The sequence below is a fragment of the Mus caroli genome, chromosome 19, assembly GCF_900094665.2.
Source record: "Mus caroli chromosome 19, CAROLI_EIJ_v1.1, whole genome shotgun sequence".
Taxonomy (NCBI): domain Eukaryota; kingdom Metazoa; phylum Chordata; class Mammalia; order Rodentia; family Muridae; genus Mus; species Mus caroli.
In genome coordinates, this window is record NC_034588.1 from 19,559,073 (window position 1) to 19,568,061 (window position 8,989).

The following is an 8,989-nucleotide window of genomic DNA, read 5'->3' on the forward strand; positions in this document are numbered from 1 at the left end:
GTCAGTTCTGATGTCTGCCCACCAGCTTGCACTCTCTTCCATGCACTGGAACACTTGGGACTGACTGTATTGACTGGGGTCCTTTTTTCCTTAGCTCTTCAGCTGCTCAACTTGATAAGCAAAAATACAGAATTGGTTGAGATTATCACAGAGTCACACCCATTTTAGCTTGGTCAATGAGGAAGCATCACCTCTGTTCCCTTTGTGTAACCTTAAGCTCACATCCCCAGAGGCCGCCGGGACTTGCTTTTTCTTCTCTTTCAGTCCTGTTTTCCATCATTCCCAAAGGTATTGCAAGATGGCTGCAAGATGGGGGGAAGTTTGGCTTCTCTATTTTTGGTTACTCAGCTCTGTTTATCAGATCCTTCCTCCCAGTCCTCTCCCTATGACTCCTATCTTCAGGGAATTCTGTCTATTCCCTCTCCTTATTCCTTTGTAGTCTTAGCCTCTCAATCTTTCTCAGGAGGCCTCTCGCTTCCCCCTAGTTCACCCCATTTACTCTTAAGCAGGATTAGCTCCCATTCTCTGAAAACAGAACAATCAAATGTTTCTCTCCCCGACACTCTTCTCTCTCATGCACAGCTCTGTCTCTTCTGCCGCATCACAGGCATTTGTGGGTCCCAGCTGATAGTTGGATCTGCACATCAGCTTCTCCTGGGACTTGACTCGGCATCTCTCTTGCTTTTCCTCCCCTTACTTGCTGTATGTCTCTTAGCCTGAGAACCTGAATTTGAGTGCTCTGAGCTTGTTCTGCTGATTTTCACTCTTGTTTCTTTGCTCAGCATTCCTCACGGTGACCCGTTAAATGTGTTTTCATGATTTCTCCACAGAAGTCTTCCCATATCTCTCACGCCAAAATGCAATCTCCATTTTCAGGAGCTTCCTGGATATTTCAACGTAATTTCCCCATAGTTCCTTGTGTTCTAGTTTGTCTAAAATGGAATCAGCTACATCTCTTCCGGTTTTCCCCCCTCTGGCATACCTTCTCAGTGTGTTTTATTTTTAATTTCCAGATTTGTTTTAATTTGGGGGAGGAAAAACATAAACAGTAATAAAGACAAACCCTTTTGGCTTGACACAAATATAATCCAGCACAATGGCAGTGACCCGTGAAGATTTTGAGGGATTTTTCTTCTCAGGAAATTCACTGTATTGCAAATGATTATCTTAGTGATTTGGTTTGTCTCTGAGTTCAGTGAATGTGGAGTAATTTTATTTTTAGCCATGTATAAGGCAAAGCAATGTCTGGCCCATGTCAATTATTTGCTAATCAAAATTCTTTGTCCTTCTAAAGTAAAAGCTCGCAAGTAAGAAGTTAATTCAGAAAAGAAATTGGTTTTTCTAGGTCATAAATCTGGAAACAAATTAAGAGGTGACGAAAGCAATCCAATGGCCATTTCCACATCACTCAGGCCTTAGATGGATGTACCACATCCCCTAAATAAAATAGTCCTCCAAAGCTCCTTTGCTGGCATGTAGGGTCTGTTCTTCTTTATGGCTTCCAGGAGATGCCTCAAAAGGAACATGAGCATCCCCGTAAATACACTCCTATAGAGCTTTCTACTGCCAAATACAAGACCAGCATTGGAACTACATTTCAAGGAATAATTAATTCCTACCACACATGAACCTTATAGTTTTACCATCTTTCTGTGTGTGTATACACATTATGTCCCTTGTATTTGTTTTTGCTGTTTTTATAGTTCTCCCAAGGGGAAAAAAAGTAATTGTGATAATCTCTAGAAAGATAGGTCTTTGGGGTTGGGGAGAGTTCTTTGTATAGCACCTTATTAAGTACGTGAGATTTAAAGAGGTCGAACGTGGAAGTCTGAAGGCATGGAAGAAAGGAACAAATGGACAAGAAGAGAGAATATGAAGCCCAGTAGCAGGCTGGCTGGAGGAAACAAAGGGAAAGCAATACGTTAAATGGATATTTACAATACATGGACTGAGTCATACAGCCATTTTTCCAATTAGACTACAAATATTCATGAAAATCTCCTCTGCTCAGCAGTGCATCTCAGAGTAAGTAGATCATGGGCTATGCAAAGGATCCTCGTTCCTAACTGTCCTCATATATTCTGCTTATTGGGTGTTTGTTTTATAGCTCAAATAGCGTAAAGCAGTTAATGATACAATTGTTTCTCACATTTTTTTCTTTATTGAAAATAGACCCTTCTCTCATACAATATATCCCAACCACAGTTTGCTGTTCCTCAACTCCTCCTAACTCCCTCTCACATCCTTTCTCCCATAGATCCACCCCCACCCTCCATCTCCCATCAGAAAAGACCAGGTCTCCAAGACGACAACAATTAAACATTTCCAAACACATCTTGGCTTTCTTTCCTTTCCTCTTAATTTTTGCTTGTATTTTCCTGCAATTCTCTAAGGGATTTATTTATTTTCTCTTTAAGGACCTCTATCATTGTTGGAAAATTGGTTTTAAGGTCTTTTTCTTGTGCTTCAGCTATGCTGGCTAGTTTGATATCAAAGGGAGGATAAGACCTCAGTTAAGCGACTGTCTCCTCCAGATTGGCTTGTGGGTCAGCCTTTGGGGTGTTTTCTTGATTGATGATGGATGTCATAGACCCAGCTCACTGTGGTTGGTATAATCCCTGGGCTGGTGAACCTGCATTATATAAGAAAGTAGGGTGAGTCATATGCCAGCAAGATTTTGCTGACATGACCCTGATATAGCTGTCTCTTGTGAGGCTATGCCAGTGTCTAGCAAATACAGAAGTGGATGCTCATCTATTGAATGGAACACAGGGCCCCCAATGGAGGAGCTAGAGAAAGTACCCAAAGAGCTGAAGGGGTCTGCAACCCTATAGGTGGAACAACAATATGAACTATCCAGTACCCCCAGAGCTCATGTCTCTAACTGCATATGTAGAAGAGGATGGCCTCGTCGGCCATCAATGGGAGGAGAGGCCCTTGATCTTGCAAAGATTATATGCCCCAGTACAGGGCAACACCAGGGCCAGGAAGTGAGAGTGGGTGGGTTGGGGACCAGTGCGGGGGTAAGGTATAGGGGGCTTTCAGAATAGCATTTGAAATGTAAATGAAGAAAAATCTAATAAAAATTGTTAAAAAAGGAAAAAAGAAAGAAAGAAAGAAAGAAAGAAAGAAAGAAAGAAAGAAAGAAAGAAAGAAAGAAAGAAAGAAAGAAAGAAAGAGAAAGAAAGAAAAAAGGAAAGCGGGCTGAGTAAGCCGTGGAGAACATGAAAACAGTGTTTCTTCCTTCATGATTTCTGCTTCAGTTGTTCCCTTCAGGTTCCTGCCTTCAACCCTACCTTGACTTCCTTTGTCTATGATGTAAAAATGTATGCAAAATACACCATTTCCTCTCAAGCAGCTTTTAGTCATGGTGCTTTATCCTGGCAATAGAAACTCTAACTAAGGCAACGATTTTTGCCCTTAGACACTGCTTTCTACCCATGATGCCTCTGTGCAGATTCCTGCATTCCACTCTGCTCTAGAACATTGCAAGGGAAGAATCCGTTGAGGTACTCTGTGGGATGTTCTCTGTGCACATCATTCTCAGTAAAACTGTGTGGCAACAAGAGGGTCTTCATGACTCCTCTGAAGCCTCACATTTCAGGACTGTGACCCAATGTTTGGCTATGAATGCTCTTTAACCTTGACAGCGATGACACTCCAAAAACATAGTCCAAGCTTGTTTGCATGTTCTTCTGTCAGCATGAAGAACTATGCTATTCCTTCCCTTCACTCTCCAAAGAATCTCTGGCTGAATTTTATTGACACTGTTAAAATTCTGCCCAGTATTAGCTTCCTCCACCAAGATCTTCTGTTATGATAACTTAATCAGGATCTTGAAGCTGCCAAATTCCAGATCTCCATGGGCTTCTCTTTATTTCTAGGCATCGCTAAGGTTTATTCAGGTCAGCCTTAAGTATTGTCCCATAGCTACAATGCTTTCTTCTAGTCTCTCTCTGCTTTTCTACACTTCTCCCTAATATATCTCAAGTATTTTCACACAAAAGGGTTATGACTTGATTCCTGGTTCATAATATATTCACAGATGACTATTTTTATTAATGAAAAAGAAATGGAGCTGAATGGAACCTTGTAAAAATTATATCTAAATGATGTCTAGAGACTTAAGCTAATGAAGTGGTGCCTCTTATGCTAATCATGTGATCAACAACAGCCCAGACTTCCATCTCAGTTCTGAATGACCTGTGCAAGACTACATCAGGTTTCTAGTTCATAATAGCCTTGTCTCTTAAACTCTTCTGTCCTCTAAACTTGTATGACTGCATCCTCCTCATTAACCAGTATCCCCTTATCCCTCTGATCCCTCTGATCACTGATGACCCAGCAACAATGGCAGAGACTATTTATGAAAGCCTGTCTCAGAAAGCTCTTCCCATGTTCTTATGATTTTCTTCCCCTCTTGTTCCAGGAACTCAGGATGTGAGCAGTGAGGCTAAGGCTGTATTTGGATTTCTGTATCTCTGTGTAATTTTCTTCTGTGCCCTTATTTCCAGAATGAAATTCATAGATTTATAACATCAACAAGGAATCAGATATGACTCTCACTTTAAAGTGAATGTTTTATTCTTGGAAGATAGTTTTTCAATGGGCTCTTCTAATGACTACCCTTATGTGTGTCAAGCTTTGCCCTGTACATCATGTGTCTGTTGCATGCCCATATCAATAACTTCCAAAGTCTCCCCTTCCTAGGAATGACTATCTAGTCTCCTTCATACATAGGATAGATTGGGGGAGGGGAGCTCTTCCCAATTCTGAGGATCACGTTTGACATATACACACACATGCTTCATCTGGAAAGATTATGGTAAGAAGAGTTTGGTTTTAGATGACTTCTTATGCAAAACAGCACATGCTTCACAATGTGCAAAATTCAGGACACATTTACACACACATGTACACCAGTTATCTTAGCACTTCTGGGATTAAGGCAGGAGGAGCATGAAATAATCAGCCTGGGTTACATAGGAACGCTGTATATCAGTGACAGAAGTAGAAATAAGGAGGGGAGAGGAGGGAAGAGGGGAGGGGAAAGGAAGGGGGAGGGAAGGGGAGAGGGGAGTAGAAAGGAGTGGGGGGAAGGGAGGGGAGGGGAGGAGAGGAGAGGAGAGGAGAGGAGAGGAGAGGAGAGGAGAGGAGACCTTAGAAGGTATCATTGGTGCTGATGTAGACAATTTTTGCACTTCCTCATCTCCATTCAGTTTGCATTCTTGCCTTACTGACTTGTCCTTCCGACCCAAGTGTAGTATGATGTTTGGATTCAGAGAAGTCAGCCGGCAGTACAAGATCTCCTCTGGTTTACTCTTTGATGCTAATAAGAAAAAAGAATAGAAACCAGACAACTGAGGAAGAATCAACTTAACGGAGTTAACACAGTGTGGAAGGCATGACAGCTGAAAATGTCCCATCCATTCTACAGTATCAGTGTGATCTTGTTCTGCATTCATGTGTCTTGGAAGATTAGGAAGCAGAGAGAATAATTTTGCCAGAATGGAACTGTCAAAGACTTGCCCCACAGTTAACTGCTCCTACAACCTATGCCACTTATCGAAAATCTCTGATTTCCCAAGAAGAACCATGAGGTTGGGACCAAGTGTTGAAATGTGGGAACCTATGGGGCATTTATACTCAAACCATATACAAATGTTGTTCTTATCCATTCCCTCAACAAACCAAATACTGCAGTTAAACCATGGGCTACAGATCTAAACACAGAATTCTCAGTAGAGCAATTTCAAATGGCTGAGCATCTGATTTGGAAAAGCTAGAGAAATATTTTAAATAAAAGTATCTTCATACCTACTGGTCTTGCAAAAAGTCACATGAGGAGGACCTAATAAATAAATAACTAGTTCAAATAATCATTTAAGTTATATGACATAATTTGCTTGCTTCAAATTTTGACAGCTTTACCATCATGAGTTCAATTTTGGACATAACTCATTGCTTCTTCCTCTGTGAACAATACAATGGGTTTCTGGAACAAACTGAAGGTCAACGCTGCAGCTACAGAATGAAAAATAATAATACAACCGGTTGACAGAGGCACTCACAGATGTTCACAGGCTATTAGAACTGGTCTATCCGATATACGCTGTATAACCATTTAAAGGGTTAGAAGAAAAAAGCAAATGCAGAGAACTCACTGGTGAACTGACTGCTGGAAAACTGACTTTAAGTGCAGTGGCTGTCCAGCCAGATGCTGTAGTGATGAAAATCATTTAGGATGCTGGCACTGACGCTGCCTGGATTCCTGCCTCCCCAGTTGTTCAGTGTCAGGACCTGTCCTGCTAGCCTTTGCTCTTAAAACAGTAAATGGTTCTAAGGGCAACCTCTGTCTCCCTCTTCCTCTCTCTTCTTTCTACTCCTTCTTCCTCTTCTCTATTTCTCCTGTCTTCTTCTCTGTGCCCTCCTCACAATGTGTTTCTTCTGCCCCATCACAGCCCTGCATCTACTCATACTAAGTGTATAACTGCTCCTGAGGATTCCTTCCTTTCTGACCTCAGCACCTGTCAGACTGTCCTGTACTCTGGGGTCCTCTGTGAGCATCCAGGGCATGCTTCTAATGCCACCTCAGGAGGATACTGTTGTTTTGACATGTCTTCTCCTTTCTGTTTTCTCTTTAGCATAAATACAACATACTTAAACATTTGTCCCTGCTTCTCCATCTTATTCTCCTACTTTCTGACCTGTATCAATAACTCCAGCAATCACGTGTTGCACATGAACTATTCAGATGAACACCTCCGCAAGTGAGTGAAACATGCCCTCCCCTGGGATGTCTCCTCCCCACCCTAGTCCATCACATTGCTTCCTCTTTTTGTTCCTGTAACATCTTGTACATATTCATCTGCACCTTGGTGCCTAAAATACCCTTCTAGAACATTCTGCTTCTTTTTTTTAGTGCAGACAGTCAAGTCTAAACCATGTTCACTATCTCCTGAGAACCAAACCCCATTACACTGCAACTTATCTATGAATAACTGGTAAATAATAGTTAATATGCAAGAGAACAAAGGAAATATGTGATGAGGATTAAAGTCCTAGAAATATTTCTCAATTAAAAATTCAAATAAACTCTTGAGACAATCCATTTATTTCATTTCCACTTTCCAGTTTTCTGCATTCTTGCTAATTGCATATTTCAGTTAATACTATGAGAATGATATACACCCACCATTGGATAAGCAAACAATTCAGTACTGAGGACAGAAACTCTTCAGTGTGATTTTGTTTTCCTTGAAGTGGTCTAATGTCATGTCCCAGTGGTTTCTGTAAATGCCAATTACTATTGGCTATTAGACATGAGACAAAAAAAAATCACAAGTGAGGTATTTTATTAGAACAAATCTTTTTCTAATCATCCATTCAGTAGCTTTCTATTTTAATTAAATCACTTTGAAAGGCCCTCTGTCTTCTACAGAAACTCAATAATGAGAATAATGTAAACTGAGTTTTGACTGACACTTACCCAAGGGTTTAAATGATTGAGAATCTTATCTCAGAATACTCCTTCGTTAGCATCTTTCTTGAGTCTACATCTTTTCCGGAAATAACTTGTCTGTAACATTTCCATCACTACAGGTTCCTCTAATTCACCTTCTCTTTCACATGGTGCCAGATGCTCGGCAGGTTCCATGTCTCGTGTCTCTATAAAGACTGTTCTTTTTGAGTTACATTGCACTTGCAGGGGTTTCAACCAATCAAGAGTCACATATTCTCCATAAAGCTGAGGGCATCTTCAGGGACTTGAGCAGAAAGGTCAAGTTAGTGCTTGTTCACTTGTTTGAGATTTTGGACCTTTGAAATCTGACTGGGCTTCTTTCTTAACAAAATGCAAGCACATGCTTACACATGTCTTCTGAACAGTTAGTGTGTCCTAGGTTCATAAAATATATTTCTTCACCCCTCAGGGCCATGGGCTTAGACCCTTGAGTTAGGTTTCGATGTCACCTAGTGAATGGGATTGTGTTGGGACAAACCGAAGGCAACTGGGAGTTGGAGAAGGATAAGGGTTCGTGAACACTACCAAGAAACTCAAACATGGCAGGAACCTAAAGTCAGGAGCCGATGCGGAGGCCTGAAGGAGTGCTCCTGGCTGGCTCCCTCATGAACACTCTGCTTGCTTTTTCATAGAACCCAGGACCCAGGTGGTGCTCAGGGGTGGCACCACCCACAATGGGCTGAACCCTCTCACATCAATCACTAATTAAGAAAATACCCTATAGGCTTTCCTACAGCCCAATCTTTCTCAACTGAAGCTCTGCTGTCTCCAGTGACTCTAGTTTGTGTCAAGTTAACATAACACTAGCCAGCACAGCAACTATAGCCACCATTTTAGATAATATACACCATGATAAAAAACACAGCAGGGTTAAGGTAGAGATGGTCTGAAGTAAAGCCAACAGAAAGTCTTACATGGCATAGCTTGCTCTGAATTCAACCTTCGGCAGGGACTCAGCCCTTTCACATGTACAAGGAAAAGGAGAAAAGCGATGAACAGCACCATAATAGAAAAACTTCAAATGATTTTAGAATATGACAAAGTGTGTGATCAAAAGGCTGGTCAGAAATTTTCTGAGTGCCCTATGGGGCGTATGCCAGAGAACTAAGCATCATTCATTGGAAGTGATGCTTGAGCTGAGACTTGAGCTGATGAGGGCAAGAAGACATCCAGAAAGCTTGAGGCAGAATGCTCCAAAAACTGAGTTAAAAGTCAGCATATCTTTGCCATGTCTGGGAATGGCACACACAGTAGCAGAATGGGTCAAGTTTGGGAGAGCAGCAGAAGATACAGGGAGAAACAACGTGTGCCAGGCCTGCAGATGGGAGTTAGGACTTTGACGGAGGTTCATAGACTTTCTTGCTTCCTCTGTGGACACATCCTCCAAACTCTCATGAGCTCCATGTGTGGCTGTGGCATGGAAAATACACAGTCAGTATTCTGCACAGCTTCCCTTGTAAAGGACGG